The sequence below is a fragment of the Echiichthys vipera genome, assembly GCF_963691815.1.
Source record: "Echiichthys vipera genome assembly, chromosome: X".
Lineage (NCBI taxonomy): Eukaryota > Metazoa > Chordata > Actinopteri > Perciformes > Trachinidae > Echiichthys > Echiichthys vipera.
In genome coordinates this window covers 28824485-28843460 of record NC_139825.1, presented here as the reverse complement: position 1 = coordinate 28843460, position 18976 = coordinate 28824485, and positions in this window count along the sequence as shown.

Genomic DNA, 18976 nt, shown 5'->3' with positions numbered 1-18976 from the left:
TCTACCAGAAAAGGTAGGCGCACTATAATAACGGCACTTTACACTTGGATAATGATATTTGTATTTTTAAAAAAACCTTTGCACAGAACAATTGTACATTGCATATTTTACAGAAACTATTGACAGTTGATGTGTATTTATTTATTTGAACGTGATAACCCGTGGTTGTTTGTGTTGTCCTCGGACAGGTGCGGAGAGTGTCACACTGCGCCTGGAAGAGAGGCGTTATTGTGAGCCCAGACAACATTGTTCATACATCCATGATTATTCTACAATTGAGAGCAGTTAATTAGTGCAAATACACTACATGGGGAAAATATTGTGACACTTGTGCCAGTTAAATTAATGTATTAAGTTGTTCTATCACTTGTTTTCCTTTGTGTCCGCGCCAGAGTGTTCTGCTAAGAGTCCCGGGTGGTACAAGGACCGCTATGAAGGTTCGGGCGGGACCAAGCAGCAGGATTGGGATAGGGGTATTAGTATTCGGTTTTTGCTTTATTATTATTTATTATATTATATTGGTTAATTTGAAGTTAAACAGCAGTGCATTTTTTATTAACATGTCCAATTATCTATATAAAATAGGTTGCTGGTCACATCTTCATGCCGGATTCTGATGACTATGGTTTCCTGTTGTCATATGAATAAACACACCTGGGTGGGACAAGTAACTTTGCCTCAGAGTCCTTTTTTTCAAATCTCCAACCGCTCAAGGGCCACTCTAACAGTGACTTACGTCCGTTCCCCCCCCAAAGTAACTGAAAACACACCTTTCCCAGTCATTGAAGCCAGTTCTCCCGTGGTCGTGCGCAGCTGAACCCCAGTGGGCTCCAGCTGAGCTCACCCAGGACACACGTCTGGCCTGAGAGCTGTCACTGATGACCCTTTATCCACCAGGGCCAAGCACGGCACCCCTTACACAGCTACAGCGAGTTAGCAGGAGTCTCGGTATCAATAAAACAATACATTTATGACTATATTAAAACTGAATCTGGGTTATTTTCTGTACTATTTTAAGTAATTTTAAATTAATAATTTTAAATAAGTATTAAATCATTACCCACTTTTTAATATTAATATCAACTGTAGATATTGTCCCCCTGTAACCAGGCACAATTATTACACAGCTATGATGCAGGTCGTCTGCTCGGCCTGTGGCCGGTACATAAAGCCCTTACCTGCACTATTGCCAGGAGACAGTTTTCAGAAGGAGGAATTTATACATTTTCAACAAAGTGGTATGAGGGGAAAAAAAACTGTCTAGCAGGCGTTGAAGAAGTTAATGCCGTCTTCTGCTACCCCTCCCTTCTCATCCACCCAGACACCTGCACGACAGACAGCACTGCTTGGGTATCGACTGGTGTGACAGATGCACCATCTGTCTGAGAAATTAAAGCATGAGATGTCAAAGGTCCGACACATCCTCAACCGGCTCATCCATTGTGTGAGGTTTTGCGGAGTCTTCGAGTTAGCTTTCGTGCTCCACACAGGTATTTTCTTGGATTGGTGGACGAGTTTTTGACCAGCACCTAAAAAATGTGTTCAAGGGCACATCCAAGACTGTGCAGAACGAGCTTCTGGTATGTATGCTAGCGGTCACACGGGAAAAGATGGTGGAGGTCAAGTCCAACAGCTACCTGGCCATCCACGCTGATGAAAACGCAGACACAGCTGGCGCTTGTGCTTCGATACAATGACAACCATGAAGTGCAGGAACGCTTTTTTGAGTTTATTCCCATCTGGGATTCAACATCAGTTTCCATTGCCAGTGTACTGTTGGAGAGACTGAACCCGCTTTTGGCCGATGACAATGAGAAAGGAAACTCGTTGCACAAGCTTACGCTAAGGCTGGTGTGCAGCAAAAGGTGCGTGTACATTTCAAGAATGCCCATTAAGTGCATTGCTATGCACATCAGATTATCTTGATTTTGCAGTAACGTTTTATTTTCGGATCTGAGCGCTATTGCGTCTCCTCCTGGTCACCAAAATGGATCAGTGTTCTGGACAAAATTGTTTCATGAAGACTGCCCAGAGCTTCATCTACAAGGTGGAATTTTCAACAGCAGGCTCGTCAACACTGTGTACCAGAACCGAGATGAACTCCTCGAGTGTTTTGAAGCCATCAAGACGGGTTGACATGGTCCATTTGGCCAGCTGAGCGGAAGAGAGGCATCTGGCTACACGAGGATGCTACGGGACAAAAATGTCTTTTTTTCTGTGTTTTTTTCCCCACAAAATCATGCCCCACGCTGCAGTCTTCGTCAGAAGGGCCCTGGAGAGCTTCACAAGCAGTGTGCAGACCATTAGATAAGATAACATATTATTCTACCCTTCTCAAAGCAGAGGTTTGTCATGAGAACATATGCATGAAAGTTGACTGTATTTGGGTTATTTTTACAATGTATATTATGTATGCTCTCACTTCACAGCCGAACCCCCAGACTTCCCTCTATACCTCTATCCACCTACTGTAATTTGTACTGTTACTGTAATTTTCACTGTGTAATAACCCATACTGTATAGGAATCCTTTTTATTCACTCTAATTACCCATTGACTCTTTATAGATTCGTATATAAAGCAGCAGAACTATGCACCTCAACCCACCCACCCCAGTCTTGTTTTTACACTATTTTTTAGATTTTATATATTATTTTTACATCTTTATGCAAGACTGCACTGGGTAGGGGCTGCATCCTTTAAAAAACAGTGTTTAACACTAATATTATGCATCCCTGTCCATTTTAAGTGGGTATTGTGACATCTTTGCACTGGATAAAGTGTGAATATGTGCATCACAGACTACAGTACTGTACACTGCCTAACAAACACATTATTGGTTTGTTTGCATTTAGGGACTCTGACCAGCTGCAAGAGCCATCAGGAACCGACAGGCCAAGGACGGCTTTGACCAGGTGCGTTGCTAGCTATTAAAATATCCGGGGCTGTAGCTCAGAACAGGGCCAGGGTGTGTAATCGGGAGATTCACTTTCACTTCACTTCTGGGCAGGTCAGGAAAAGAAATGTATATCAATATTTTGGTTTTGTTTTAGCGTTGTACCATCCGAGGGCGACCAAATAGAGTTGGTTTGATCCATATAGCCCGTGTTTTCCAAATAGTTTTACCGCTAAATAGCTACAGACAGCCGATGTCGGTATACGTGTCAGTGAATATGGTAGATAGGAAGAGGCCAGGATGGGCAAAAAAAGGTCAGATGACGAGGAAAGGGAAGGCGGGTGCTGCCAAATGTGCCAAGCTCACAGACATGTTTACAAGAGGACAGACACAAGTGGCCACTGGTAAAGAGATAGAGGCGATAATAGATCTGTGTAACCAGATCCTTTCAAAGACAAAGACACTACATGTTTTTGAGGTTTTTACTCCTCTGAATCGAAACTGTCCTCGGATTTTGTCTCAGAAATCTGGTGAAATCTGGTCACCTTACCCCAGCTGCCCCCCTAATGTTTGTGTTCTTAAAACTGTACTTGTAAAAACAAACCACCACTATGTCCACAAGTTTTTCAAAGCATTGAAACAAACAAATTGGCCAAAAGTGAATAATTGCAAACATAATCTTCGGCCCCCTCAGCTACGGCCTTGCATCAAAGGTGCAGACACAGCGAGTCTGCTGCGGTGGAAAGAGTGGAGTGACTGAGCTGCCCCCGAGCACCTTAAGGTGAAGTTAGTTTCCCCTGCTCAATTTTAAATACACCACTTTCACTTAGTTACATTTGTGTAGTACCTGGTACTAAGACTACCTTTAAGAATGTCTGACAACGCCACCTCCCGCTTAGGGGCAGGAGGAACCCTTAAACGCTTTAACATCTACAATGCAATTTATGACGCACTCTGACCTCCCCGAGCAGAAACAATTTACCAGAGGCGTATCCTGTGCAGAAGTTAAGTTGGATTTATTACAATATGTAGATAAACATAGGCATGAGGCAATCATCACAACAATCTCATTGGGTCGTTAAAGTCAATCAGTTCTCCTCACAATAAGGGCGGGTCAGCCATACACAGCAACCATAAGAAGACTGTAGGAGACAGAAAAAGGGAGACAGCAACTCTACCACCACATACATGCACTACACGCAAAATCACACACTTAAGTTCTATTTACATATGCTTTATCGTGATGAATTACATGCAGTGTCCCGATCAAATATGCACACCACTGTGTCAACAGTGCAGTCCCACCAACACCCCTTTCCCATTCATTGAAGCCCGTCCCCCTGTGGCCGTGTGCAGCTGAATCCCAATGGGCTCCAGCTGAGTGGCTAAAGGTGATGGAGCTTCAGCAATAACAGTGTGTGCGTTTAGCCAAATGTGAAATCGCTCGTGATTTGTAAGAGCAGAACAAGAAGACAAGAACAGCTTAATATAAAATATTAAAACCTGTCTGTTTAAATACATAACGTTTACAGAAGGTCGCGTTTTGCAGGCGTTACGTTACAACACACTTCACAGTTCTAGCTAGGAGATCAGTCATTTTGATTTGATGACCTAATCAGTACTATAAAACTACTTACTGTCACATATCACAGCAATGACGCTGCACAAATAAAATCAGGTGACACCCTTTACTTTACTGGCCCTACAGTGTAAGGTAATATAAGGATAACCAGAGCTTTTCACATCTTGACTATTGCAGGCGAGAGTAGCTGGAGAGAGCAGAACAATGAAAGGAAAGCGAAAAGTGTGGATAATGACAGTTTGGTAAAAGTAGTAACTTTTCTTTAGTAACTTTTCTTCTGCTGCAGATTCAGAAAGTGGGACAGAGGCAGGGAGTGACCACCAGGCAAAATAAGATAATCTTCAGTAGGCCTAGGAGGAAGAGGGTCCTAGGCCTAGGCCTACTGCAATTCCCCCTGGACCACATGGTATGTTTTTATTCTCTTTCCATTTAAATTGCAGTACAGTAGCATCACATATCATGTCACTCAAGGCGTGTCACTCATGTAACCCATTTACATTCAGGGATTCCTGCGTACCATCCTCCCGTGCCACCCTGCCAAGACCTCTTGCCACCACTTTGCCACCCCGTGTAGAATTTTCTAGGTCTGCCACTGCTGCTGTGGATGCAGGTTTTCATTCCAACCATGCAAGAACACACCAGACTCGACTTATTCAATCAATCAAGTCAGTCTGCTTTAAGTTTGATTCTGAAGTTATTAAGTCAGTCTGCTTTAAGTTTGATTCTGAAGTTATCAAGTCAGTCTGCTTAAAGTTTGATTCTGAAGTTATCAAGTCAGTCTGCTTTAAGTTTGATTCTGAAGTTATGAAGTCAGACTGCTTTAAGTGTGATTCTGAAGTTATTAAGTCAGTCTGCTTTAAGTGTGATTCTGAAGTTATCAAGTCAGTCTGCTTAAAGTTTGATTCTGAAGTTATCAAGTCAGTCTGCTTTAAGTTTGATTCTGAAGTTATCAAAGTCAGTCTGCTTTAAGTTTGATTCTGAAGTTATCAAAGTCAGTCTGCTTTAAGTGTGATTTTGAAGGTATCATATCAGTGTTGACACGTCAGAATTTTGCAGTTTTCACTGCTACAATGTTGCATCTGTGGCTGTTGGTAATGCAGCCACAAAAGTCTACTGTACTGGGCTATTTTCATCATCATTATGTTGTTTTGTTTTTTTGACGGCACACAGGTCCGGGGCTACAGCCCTGAATACCCAGGTCCAACGAGGCGCCTCGCTTTGAGAGAAAAGGCGAAGCAGAGGTTGTCTGAAGAGGTCTGCGACACCATCCTGGCTCACACTGAGGCGAGGTTCTCTGTCACTGGCCACCTTGTGAGTGCTTCCTTAGTACAAGGAGATATATTTGAAAGGTACTAACATTCATTTCCTGCTGAGGCTCTGAATGCCACTGTGAAGGCATATCCCACGCTGAACAAGGCAAAGCTCAAGACAGAACTGTCTCTGATCTATGAGAATCCTGAATTCACGGCTGGCTGTGGTGCACTGGCACTGTACCAGGTTATTATGAGCTACGACCTCCAGGAGACATTCTCTGAGACTGAGTTTGTTGAACACTCCCATAACCACTCTAATGCCCTTAATGTGCTGTTCAAGCTGTCCAAGGGGAGGGAACTAGTCCTCAACATGCACGTTTTCATTGAGAAAGTCATTGACCACTTTGCCGCACTGAAAGAGAGACAAGCAAAGTTTCGGTACAAGTAATGCAGTGTCTCTCTGAGTTAATTTAGTTGATGTTGTTTTTAAATAGTTTGTTTTTATTCATTCGGAAGAAAGATTAAAAAAAAACCCTGTTCTTTTCACGTTCAATGTTTACACGTCTATACCAGTGGCCAGATTGTAGCCATTTACAATCTAACTGCACCTCATCATTTGGTCTGTAATGTGTAAAGCCGAGATGCACTGCCACTGACATTAGGTCAAACCTCAGTTGTTTTGTCACTTTGGGACATGTACATTTAGCTTTTATGAAGAAGCCCTTTGTATACTAAATACCAGAAAAGGTAGATATAAATACAATTCTGAGCAATTGTACTTGTTTTTGCCATGCTGTTTTCATATTTATCTATTGTTTAAAGTCTGCCCTTTGCTTTACACTTTAAGATAATTTGACTGCACTATCTTGTTGTATGTTTGTTGTAAAGGTTTTGAAAACTCTTGATCCTTTTGAGCCTTGGTCAGTTAATAAATACTTGACTCAATATGCTGCCCCTGTCTTTATGTGTTTGCTGGACATATCTTGTGTCCTGTTTAGCTATTTTATATCATACAACATTAGATTAATTTAAATAATCTATTGTGGAGCTCCACCATTTAAGTTTATGGCGTTGCCCTCTAGTGGACAGACACAAGAAGGACTTTGTTTTAGTTAATCATCTGACAACAAATTGAAACTTTCTTGCTTAATGCACCATTAAATGGGTTACCTTAATTATTATCAGAAAAAAAAGATTATCAAGATCAATAAAAGACAGTAATTGTACTTATGCCACTGACAATTTGTTTGTATATGTATATATACATACATACATATATATATATATATATATACATTTTTTCCAGTTTTACATTTCGTTTTTTTGGTTGATCAGTGCTGTTTTTGTTTGTGGATAAATGATTGAATGGATGAACATACGAATAGTCAGCTGTATAAGTACAATTACTGTTGTAACAGACTGTTCTGTGTTTGTGTGTGGAATGGTGTGTCCCTCTGAGTTGCCGTAGGGCGGAAGTTTGGCGGGGTTTTACCGCTGGTATTGAAGAAGTTTCGGCAGCTTCACACATGGCGGAGCGATGTGAAAACGCCAGAGTGGGCTTACAGAGAGACTATGTGAGTACTATTGCTGCTGCCTACGTTGGTTGGACCCCGTCTGTACAGTCTGTGTCAATCTCTGAGGTTATCCAGAGAGCTGTTGAGAAGCTGACTGAGGACATGCACGCTATGAGAGTGAAAATGAAGGGACTTTATGAGGAAAATCAGACACTGAGGTCATGGAATACTGACATGAGAGGGCGAAGGCTTCGCCCGCCCTCGGGAGGACGCTGTAAGTGTACCTGTGGTGAGTGGGGCTGCCAGGACTGGTGGTTGCTTGTACGGTGAACAGTGTGAGGAATGGTGTGACCTCAGCCCGCATCCTCAATCCCACAGGGGAAGCGGTTGAACTCAAGCGGGGACTGCACCTGGGGGAGTTTTACCCAGTCGAAAAGGAAGACATTTTAGTGCCACCTTGTAACAGTCATCCAGCTGCGCCGCCGGCTGCTGCAGGCCCTGTATCCTTGAAGGACTCTCCTGTGACAGCTGAGCAGAGGGCCGAGCTAGCTGATCTACTGCGGAGGTTCACTGATGTTTTTAACCTGTGCGACAGAAACACGGGCAGGTGCACACTGATCAAATATACAATATAAGGACTGGGGACCACCACCCCCCTGAAGCAGAGTGCTTATCGTGCATCACCTGAGAAACGGATAGGGATTGAACCTCAGGTGGCTGAGTTGCTCGCTGATGGAGTTGTTGAGGAGAGTTGTAGCCCCTGGGCATCTCCAGTGGTGCTTGTGAAGAAGCAAGGGGGACAGTGGAGGTTCTGCATCGATTATCGTCGCCTGAATGCAATGACGATTAAAGACTCACACCCCGTCCCGCGAGTCGATGATAGCCTGGATGCCTTAGCTGGCTCAGCCTGGTTCAGCACCCTGGACTTTTTGAATGGCTACTGGCAGGTAGAAGTGGCTGAGGAGGATCGCGAGAAGATGGCTGTCACGACCAGCGGGGGCCTGTATCAGTGGAGCACTATGCCTATGGGTCTGACAAATTCTCCAGCCACGTCTCAACGCATGATGGAGCTCTTCCTGAGGGGACTGCCATGGCACATTTGTATGGTATATTTGGATGATATACTGATTTACAGCCGTACATTCACAGACCAACTTCTTCATTTGGATAAAGTCCTTTCCAGGATCCAGCTGGCAGGCCTGAAGTTGAATCCCAGGAAATGCCACTTTGCCAGGGACCATTTTGTGTTTCTGGGCCATGTGGTCTCGAGGGATGGTCTCCAGCCGGACCCACGGAACACTGATAAGGTGAGAAATTCTGTGCTCCTATTATAAGAGATTTGCGGAGGATTTCTCCCAACATGCTGCACCACTGAACTTGTTGACAGGGAGGAACGTGTCCTTTGAGTGGTCACCTGAGTGTGAGGTGGCGTTCACCTACCTCAAGCAAGTGCTTACATCCTTTCCGGTGGTTACGCTACCCAACTTTGCACATTCTTCTTCTTCATTCAAACACCTACGCCTCTAAGGATTCTGTTGGGGCAGTGCTGGCGCAGGATGAAGAGGGTTGTGAGAAGGTGATAGCTTATGCCAGCCATAGTCCCTATGTGGGACTATTTACATTCTCCATCATCCCTGACCATCGCCCTCTGCTGGGTCTCAGGTGCATGGCTATTGATAATGACCCTACTGGACAGAGGAGTAGGTGGGTGCTGTAGTTGGACCCGTTTGACTGGGTCATGGTCCACAAGGATGGGTCCTGTCACAAAAATGCTGACACTCTGTCCCGCCGGCCCGTGTCCCCTCACCCAGTCGAGCCAAATGCTCCCTCAGCTGGACTGTACTCTGTGGCCTCAGTGGAGGCATCTGACCCCTCTCCGCTTGCAGACGGGGCACAAACGGAGCAGGATCCTATCTATTCACTTTGTGGTAGTGGAGCTGAATTGCAGTCACTACAGCGTGAAGACCCTGACATTAGCACTGTGTTGACTTGGTTGGAGCAGGGCATGGTGTGGCAGTCTCGTAGACTCCCCAGGGATTCCTCTGCCAGCTTGAGGAAGTTATGGACTGAGTTTCACCATCTGTTTGTCACCGAGGGGCTGCTGTGCCGCACGGCGTGGCCTGAAACCACGGGGGAGAAGCAAATTCAGGCTGTAGTTCCTGCAGCTATGGGGCCGGAGCTTCTTCCCAGATATCCTGCATAGTGACCAGGGCTGTCAGTTTGAAGTGGAGGTGATTCAGAGCCTCTGCCAGTGGCTGGGGATTAAGAAGACACGAACCCTGCCTATAATCCCAAATCTGATGGCATGGTGGAGCGTCACAACCGGACTTTGATGGATCAGCTGGCTAAGATGTTGCTTTCCCATGGGGGTGAATGGGACACTTATGTGAAGCAAGTCACCTTTGCATATAATACCTCTAAAGATGACAGCACCCGGTTCACCCCCTTCTACCTCATGCACGGACATGAGGCACGGGTTCCTGCTGACGTGCTGGTGCCTGCTAGCAGGCCTAGACTCTGCTGTCCACTCACATCTCAAGGAGAAAGCCCACTCCTTTGATGACAACAATGTCCATAGCCTGGACAGAGAGGACAGCCATGCAAAAGTAGAGAAGCCATCGCTAAACAGAGGGGGAGGTCTGCGACACCACTTATCTCCAATTTACAGTGCGGCCCTTCCATCCCTTTCCCAGGAGATTCAACAATCTAACTTTAAAGAACTTTTCACAAATGGCCTACTGTTACTCCAACGACTATCGTTAAGATTCAATAGAGCACTAATGAAGTCGAAACGTACTTCCCACCAATGACTGTCACTCTAACGCCGGTCATTGGCACTTGGTGCACAAGGGTTCCAGTGACATCCTCGGCCTTCTGAAAGGTTAAATACCTGGATCTCCACAGCAGATAGTTGGTCCAGTCCCAGCCTGGTCAGTTGCGTACATGAACTGATGAAGCCTCTTGGATGAGACGTGAAACGTCTTCCAAGACAAATAACCAAGTCCAGTTGCTTTTGACTGAAATTGCTTTGGGGATTTAAAGAACTACCTTGTTTCAAGGTAATGTCACTTTAAGAAGCAATTTGAGATGGCATGTCCTTGTAAACTCACAAGCTTTGAAAAATATCAGTGATGCTGATAAACATACACTGATATAGTATATATGTGTAACAAGGTGAACAAGGTTTACACATGAGTTTTGGGCTCCCTAAAGAGTTATGTAGTTTGCTTGTGGGATTAATACTGCAGTAGCAGTCTTTTTCTCTCAAGGGGGCAGTGTTACGCAGTGAGTAGCGCACTAGGCAAATTGTGTGAGTATATAGTTTTGCAGAGACACCGGGAATAATGAAGTGGCTGTAACATTTTTTTCTGTAGATTTGTAAATGAGTTTGTGTGCGTATCTCTGCCAAGCTGAGGACAACACGGAACAGCGGGGTTTAGCGTGAGTAATGCTAAAGCACATGGGTGAACAGAATTAAATGATTTCAATGCATGCTGACTATTCAACTAAGCTATGTCCATTTGTATGTTTTCTGCCTAATTTAGAGGGGAGATACATGCGTGTTGAAATCCAGGTGTGTGTGTCTTGGAGCACAGGCTGCACACTTGAGTGAAAGTGAGTTAATTGTATTTTTCCAAAAATTGTAAAAGTGTTTGTAAGAATATTTCATTAAGAATGTACATTTATATATTTCTCATGGAATTTAAGTATTTTATTTTGAAGTGACTATGAGTTGTGTGGCCTTACAAATTCTTTGTTTAATGAGGTGCCACTACTGTCGTCTAGAGATAGCTACTGAAGCTCAGAAAATTCAGTTCAAGGAAATTGATCAGTATGAGTTTGAGCTTACTGCATCTGTGGGTATCCTACATATACCGGTGCTCATCAAGTGCGAAAGAGAACTGTTAGAGCGGATAATTGTGGTCAGACAAAGAAATAGGGAAAGTTTCCATTCTGTTTTGTTAAAACTATACCTGTCCTGTATGCTCAAAAGAAAAATATAGTGTTAACGCTGTTCTTTATTAAGCTCAGTCAGGGAATAAAAACCCCCACAAAAATTATTTTATAGTGTTTCATTGTGTCTCATCATTCTTGACCAGGCCATATATGCAATGGTTATACTGAAAAGCCAAAACATATCAAGTGTATTTATACATTTAAATATCCACAGAGAAATAGAAACAGATCGCACCACAAATGGGGCACACTCATTATACAATAAGAATAAATAAAGGATATAGTAAATTTACTGTTATGGCTTCAAGGATGTTCATCAAATGCATTAGACTTAGACTTCTCTTTATTGATCCCTTTGGGATGACTCCCGCAAGGAAATTGAATTTCCAGCAGCTTACAAAAACACAAGGGAGGTATAAAATAATACAGCATAAGATAACCAAAAAAACTCTTACCAAAAATAAATACAGAAAGTTTAAAAAGAACAAAACAGTAAACAATAAACTAGTCAAATATATATGAAGTAGATGTAAGAATACAAGTGAAATAAAATTCACGTAAAATGAAATCAGATAAGTTAAATGTAGAGGAAATGTATAAGACAAGATATGTATGACTGTATATGACAGAAATGAGCAGTATGATTAAATTGTTGCACTTAAGTGGTGGATAAAGTTATTGCACAAAAAAGAAGATACTTGTCCAGGTGTGTAAGAGTAGATAATTGATTGCACAGTGAGTGACTCCCACTCCTTCTGTCCTCTTTATTTCCTCCTCCCCCCGAGTGAGGAGTTGTAGAGGATGATGTCCTGAAGGACAAAGGAGTTCTTGAGCCTGTTGGTCCCACACTTGGGCAGGAGCAGCCTTCCACTGAACAGGCTCCTCTGGGTGCTGATGACGGTGTTCAGGCGGTCACCAGCGAGTCCAGTTTCACGCCGACCACAGTGCTGGCCCGCCTGATTAGTTTATCCAATCTGGATGTGTCCCCCCAGCACACCACAGTGTAGAATGGATACTAGGATACTGGCCACAGACTGGTTAAACATCCACAGCAGTTTGCTGCAGATGTTGAAGGACCCCAGTCTCCTCAGGAAGTAAAACCTGATTTGTGTCTTCCTGTACAGGTGGCTAGTGGGTGTTGTCCAGTCCAGTTTGTGGTCCAGCCACAGCCCGAGGTATTTGTAGTCCACAGCCTCCACCTCAGCCCCCTCTAGCAGGACTGGTCACAGTTTTTGTCTGGACCTCCCAAAATCAATGACCAGTTCCTTCGTCTTGGAGGTGTTGAGCTGTAGGTGGTTAGTGTGGCACCAGAGAGCAAAGTCCCCCACCAGACTCCAATACTCCTCCTCTCTGTCACCCCTGATACATCCCAGGATGGCTGTGTCATTGGCGTACTTATGTGTGTGACCCAGCTCCGAGTTGTAACAGAAGTCCGAGGTGTACAGGGTGAATAGAAGAGGAGCCAGCACTGTGCCCTGAGGGGCTCCAGTGCTGCTGACCACAGTGTCAGCCGGACATACTGTGGCCTGTCAGTGAGGTATCTCTGACCCAGTCCACAAGAAAGGGGTCCACTCCCATCCTGTTCAGTTTGTCCTGAAGTATAGGGGGCTGGATGGTATTAAAGTCACTGGGGAAGTCCAAGAAGAGAATCCTCCCCTTATCCAGATGGGAGCGGACTTGGTTCAGCATGTAGAGTATGGCATCCTCCACAGCAACATCTGGCTGGTACGCAAACTGTAGGTGGTCCTGGGTGTGTTGTACCTGGTAGGGCTGGGTATTGTTAAGAATCTCACGATTTGATACGATTTCGATTCGATATTGATTGAAATGTTCCGATATTGATTCAGTATCAAGTAGAAATACACAGGCAAAGAGTACCAGACCATTTTTTCAAATAATTTATTTAGTTTCATATCTTATGAACAGCCGTGGTATAACTCATAGCATGATAAAACAGGACACTGCTTAAATATAAATTGTGCATTTCTTTTCTCTTGGAAGTTGTAATATAAGTCATAACATTTTGAGTAATAAAACATCAGCTCAACAATACTAGTACATGCATGTATTTGGTACACATACGGATAAAAGTATTTAAAAAATGACAGTGCTGTATTAACACTGAATTAAAGTGCATGTAACTTAAATTATATATTTATTTCCGCTTGGAAACTAAATAATAACTCATAGCATTTTGGTAAAAAAAAGAAAGAAAGAAAATAACATCAGCACAATAATACCAGTATAGTATACAAAAAATGTGTATATATTTATGACAGTACTGTATTAAATGTAGTGTATTTATACTTAAATCATGTACAGCATTTCTTTCTTCTGAGCTCACATGACATCCTTAAACAAGAACACATAAGAACCAGGTGCCTTAATTACTGGTTACAAACTATGTGTACAAATAAAACATAAGCACAACAATACCAGTTTAAGGTGTACAAAAGTAAACAAATACAACATGACAGTGTTGTATTACATGTAATGTAGGCCTATGTAAACTTAAATCACGTTTTTCATTCTTCTGAGCTCACATAACACATAAGAACCAGGTGCCTTCTCGTTACATACTAGATGTGCACATGTAGATTTTTGTTTAATAAAATCAGCTGGTCTACATGTTCTGGATTAAGTGCACTTCGCTTGGCTGTGACAATATCACCAGCTGTTGGAAAGTTTATCTCAGTGTGATAGTGTGATTTCATGTATGATTTAAATACAAATAAATATGTGAAATTAGATTAAAAAGAGTAAAACAATTTATTGCAAGTATTTTAGGTGGTAAAAGATGTGTTCAAGAGTTAAAACCATTCTAATTCATTTGAGGTGATAAAAACATCTGTAAAGTGACACCAAGTCATTACAGTGCACTTTGGATCTGTGTTCTGTGCTCGATTAGTTTTGCCTGCAGGCCTGAAGGGGGAGCATGATGCTTCACTTATAATGAAGCTGGCAAAAGGTTCAACACGTTCCCGGGATACATAGGTATCGTTTTGCTTGGCATGGCATGTTCTCTCCACCAGTTGAGTGGATTGGTGGAGAGTGGCAGTGGCTTTACCTCTTCGTAACGCATCACCTCATCTAAAGCTTTGTCACTTGTGGTTCTGGACACTTCTACTGGAGCATATGTGTTCCCCAGGGGATCAGCCAAAGCACAGGAATCCCTTGCTTTCTTCGATTGGGGTCCAGAGTCATCAGCTGGCTCTGCCTGCTGCTCCAGCACTTCACCTGCCTCACTGTCTGCTGTCCACCCTGTTGTGGAATTAAATAAATCACATTAAAGTACAATAAAGTAAAATAAAGACAATTGATATGTATTCAATAGTTGCAGAGTTAGTTTATTCTATTCCTACATTGTGGGAGTGTATGATAAAAGTAAAATTATCAATAAAATAAAATGTGCCAGGGTTCAAATAATTTCAGACCTGACTGCAAAAGACAAAAAAACAAAAATATTCTGTGTGCACAGTTGCACACAGTCAGCGTCTTCATTCAATATAAATTTGTACTTACAGAGCCCTTCTCAGTTGCTAATGTATCAGTGATAGTGGTGAGATTGGTGAAGATTTCCTCACGCTCATCATCAGACAGAAAAGGTAGGGCCTTGAAGAGTGGGTCCACAGCTGAGGCTAGGAGTTCGTCCTCCAGGCCCATGTACCTTGAAAATGAATTAAAATTAATTCACATTATAGTAACTCTTTCCCCCACAAAATCATGAAATTATAATAAAAATGAGTTTGTAGTGTTTAATTACTGTAAAAAAAACAAACTGTGAATAAAACAGGCCTGACAATGTGATGATGATGTAGAACAATAAATACCTTTCTGGAGATCCTGGAGCACCGCAGATTTAATCTCCTTCACCATCCCAGAGTCATTGGGGGTCAGTTGCATTTCCTCCAGATGTTTTGCTCTGGGGTGCGATGACAGACAGAGCCTGTGCAACATCCACTGCTGCTGTTATGTCTGTCTCTGTAAGGGTACACAGATCCTTTTCCTGTTTTCCTACTTCAGGGTAAAGTAGTGCAGCGGACACAGCTGGTTGCTGCTCCAAAAATCAGCCACTAGTCATCAGTCACTACTTTATGCTGTGGGAGATCTAGCAACTTCTGTTTTCTCTTGAATGCATGACTGTCTAGCGTAGTTCGGTTGAAAAAAGTGGAGATGCGCCTCACTCTGCCGAGAAGCCTTTAGACGACAGGGATTTTAAGAGCAGCCTGAGAAGCAAAATTGAGTACGAGGGCAAAGCAGCCAACATGCAAACACTCAATGAGACTGACAAGCAGCATGCTTGCAGCATTATCTGTGACGATTGCCGGCATTTTCTCCACTAACCCCCATTTGTTTATTGCCTCCTTCAACAGGTTCACTATATTGCTCCCGGTGTGGCTTTCGTGCAGGGCTCTAGTCTGAAGGACATTTGACACTAATGCCCACTCGTTAGAAATTAAGTGAGAGTAGGAGTCCGTCGCTCTCGACGTCCAACCATCACATGTAAGAGCCACTCTCTCTGTCAATTTCAACAACTCCAAAACCACGGACTTTTTCTCTTCGTACAGCTTCGGGATGGCGACTTCTGTCATGTGTTTGCGTGTTGGTATGGCGTATCGTGGTTCGAGCGTGTGTACCATCTTCTTAAAACCCTCGTTTACAGCTGCAGGTCCTTGCATATGAAGACAGCCACCAACTCTGTTTATCTTCTGTGCCCGGACAGAACCACATAAGGGATCTGTCGAGTTGCGTTTGTTTTGAATCCGCGGATTTAGCCATTGGTTGCTGCAGAACGTCTGCATGATGACGGCTTGGGTGGTTTCACAGGTTTTATTGTGGCTACAGTATTTAAGAACCGCCTGGCAAAGTTTGCACAACACCTTACTTTTATCTCTTTTCCTGTGTTCCAGGTTTAAATGGGAATACAAAATGAATCCACACGTCTGCTCCAACATCTTCATTAGGTGTAAAGTGAGTGCCACCGGTCAGAAGTCATTCAGCTCGCTGGGGCTGATCTTCTTGGGAACCGGAACAATGCAGGATGTCTTCCAGAGAGTAAGCACTCTCCCTAGCTGCAGGCTAAGGTTGAAGATCCATTGTAGTGGTTCCCCCAGTTCTGCAGCACAGGTCTTCAGTAGTCTCGGACACACTTTATCCGGGCCTGCTGCCTGGTCTGTGGTGATGTGAGGTGGGGATTGTGTTGAGGTTGAGGAGGAGGAGTGGGGTGTTGTCGTGTCAGGGGGGAGCTGTGTAGAGGGAAGAAGGAGAGATGGCTGCAGTGAGGGTGGGGCTGGGGCGGACAAAGGCTGGTTAAACCTGTTAAAGGAGTCATTCAGCTCGTTCGCCCTCTCCATTGTCCCCCCTATAGCTCTGGTCTTTGTGTTGTGACCTGTGATGGTCCTCACACCTTGCCAGACATCCCTTGTGTTGTTCTCCCTCAGCTTCTGCTCCACCTTTCTCCTGTAGCTGTTCTTAGCTTCCCTCATAGCAGGAGGAGTTTCACCCCCTGCTGTGCTGCCTTCACAGCCTCCCTGTCCTTGCTCCTGAAGGCAGCCTTCTTCTTGAGGACAGCCTTAACTTCCTGCGTCGTTACCCTTGGCTTGTTATTAGGGTAACAGCGGACAGTCTTGAAAGTCTGTAAACCTGTTGCTTTAAAAAAATAGAAAAAAAGAAAAAAAGAAATTATATATATATATCAGGGAGAGGGATTTGAGAAGTGACGTAGATTCCACTAAAAAAAGAAGCCATTAGGGCTGAGAACCTAAAAACCTTTGGTTATGATACATTAATACACATACATTAATATATTTTATATGCAATGGGTGTAATGAAAATGTGGCGAGCGTAGGGAGGACACAAGACACAGTAATATCAAATGCCTGTGTTCAAAGGTTAGGACTGCAACAACGCCACCATGGGACTTTCTCCCAAAGATTTAACTCCGTCAATTGATCTCAGGACACGCAAGTAAGGTCACTCATTAGGGATGAGACGTGGTTCACAATCAAATGCATCTTTATTATTAAATATTAAAACAATGCAGCGCCCGCAAATAATAAAATAAACTATTCAGCCTGAGGCTCGCTGGTGGGTGGAAACTAGTGAGGGAAGGGGTCCAAACAAAATATCATAAATCACCGGGCGACGTGACAATAACACACACATATACACACTATGTGAATAACCAAAAATCCCAGGGAAGCACAGCACACAGAGAAGGAAGAGACACCACCACCCCGGTCACCAGCACCACCACCATCACCGGCCTCTGCAAAGAACCACATAGTGGAACAAAACTAGTATAAAAATAGAAACTGGGAGGCTTCCGGTCGGAACACCGTCGTGATGGCAGCATAGTGAGGGAGCTCCTGGTTGAACCAGAGCAATTCGAGAAATACCCCCATATAAACCAAACAAACAATTTCGCAAAAATAGTGACTGACTATAAGTAGTGGTTGAGATCAACTATTGGTTCACTTGGGGCCAACTTTTTCACCTTGGACTTTCTTTTTTTCTTTCCGACATGCGGCTGTTGCAGGTAAGGGCCTCTTCCTCCGGGTTGAGGAGGGAGACTGTTTCCTTCGAGCCACCTCGGAAGGCTCAACAGGGTGTTTAACGTGTTAGTTGTTTATTCCCTGCTGGTTCTCACAGGGAGGGGGAAGCGCACCGGGTTTTTGAGTGGGAGAGAGGGGGAAATCACATAGATGCAAAACAGGTCTTTAAAAATAGCGTCATTTAATATAAATGGAGTACTCAATCCAGTTTAAAGGTGGAAAATCTTATCAAAATTAAAGAAAGATAAAACCCAAATACCTCTCTTTTAGGAGACAAACCTCGACGACTACGAACATGCTAAATTGAATAAATTATTAATTAATTAATTAATTTTGATATCCAGTGCAGTAAATTATGAACACATATCAGAACATAAGGACAAGGAAGGCAGATTTGTTATGGTCACAGGTAAGATAGAAGGTATTTTGATAAGTCTCCTTAGCGTGTATGTGCCGCCGGGCAGTGACTGGTCCTTCTATAAACATATGGTTGATTTAATGACAACAAAGAGTCAAGGGATCTTAAAATTGGGCGGAGACTTTAACATCCGATTAAATCCCAGAATTGACTCATCAAACGGGAAATCTGACGCAAAAAATATCAGCAACAGATTAGATACTTGTAAATACTAATTAAATTACTCGTACGCTCACAGTGTCTACTCACGCATCAACTACTTTTTTATGCTTAAAGGAGACCTCTTCAGGGTAGGCAATTGTGAAATAGGACCTAGCACTATTTCAGATCACGGTCCCATCTATATGTCAATCCATCTGAATAATAACAAGAAATCCACTCTCTGGAGACTGAACTCAAACCTTCTAAATAACCCAGTAATTAAAGATAAATTGAGAAGCGAAATTACCCCCATAGTGACCCCACCCATTCTCTGGGATGCATTAAAAGCAGTGTTGAGGGGCAAAATAATAGCCATCTCCTCATATGAGAAGGACATTAAAGAGCAAAAACTCAAAAAATTAGAAGAGGATTTGAAGAGACTACAGAAAGAACATGCAAAGTCTCACAAAGATGACGACAAAGGTAGGATCAAAGAATTAAAAAGGAATGGATGAAATAAATACTCAGGAAATTCAGAAGAAGCTCCTTTTTACAAAGCAACAATACTATGAGACTGGTGGGAAATCACTGAAACTCCTTATCGTATAGGTTGAGAAAACAACAAACGGATAGAACTTTGTATAAAATAAGAAACTCTGAAA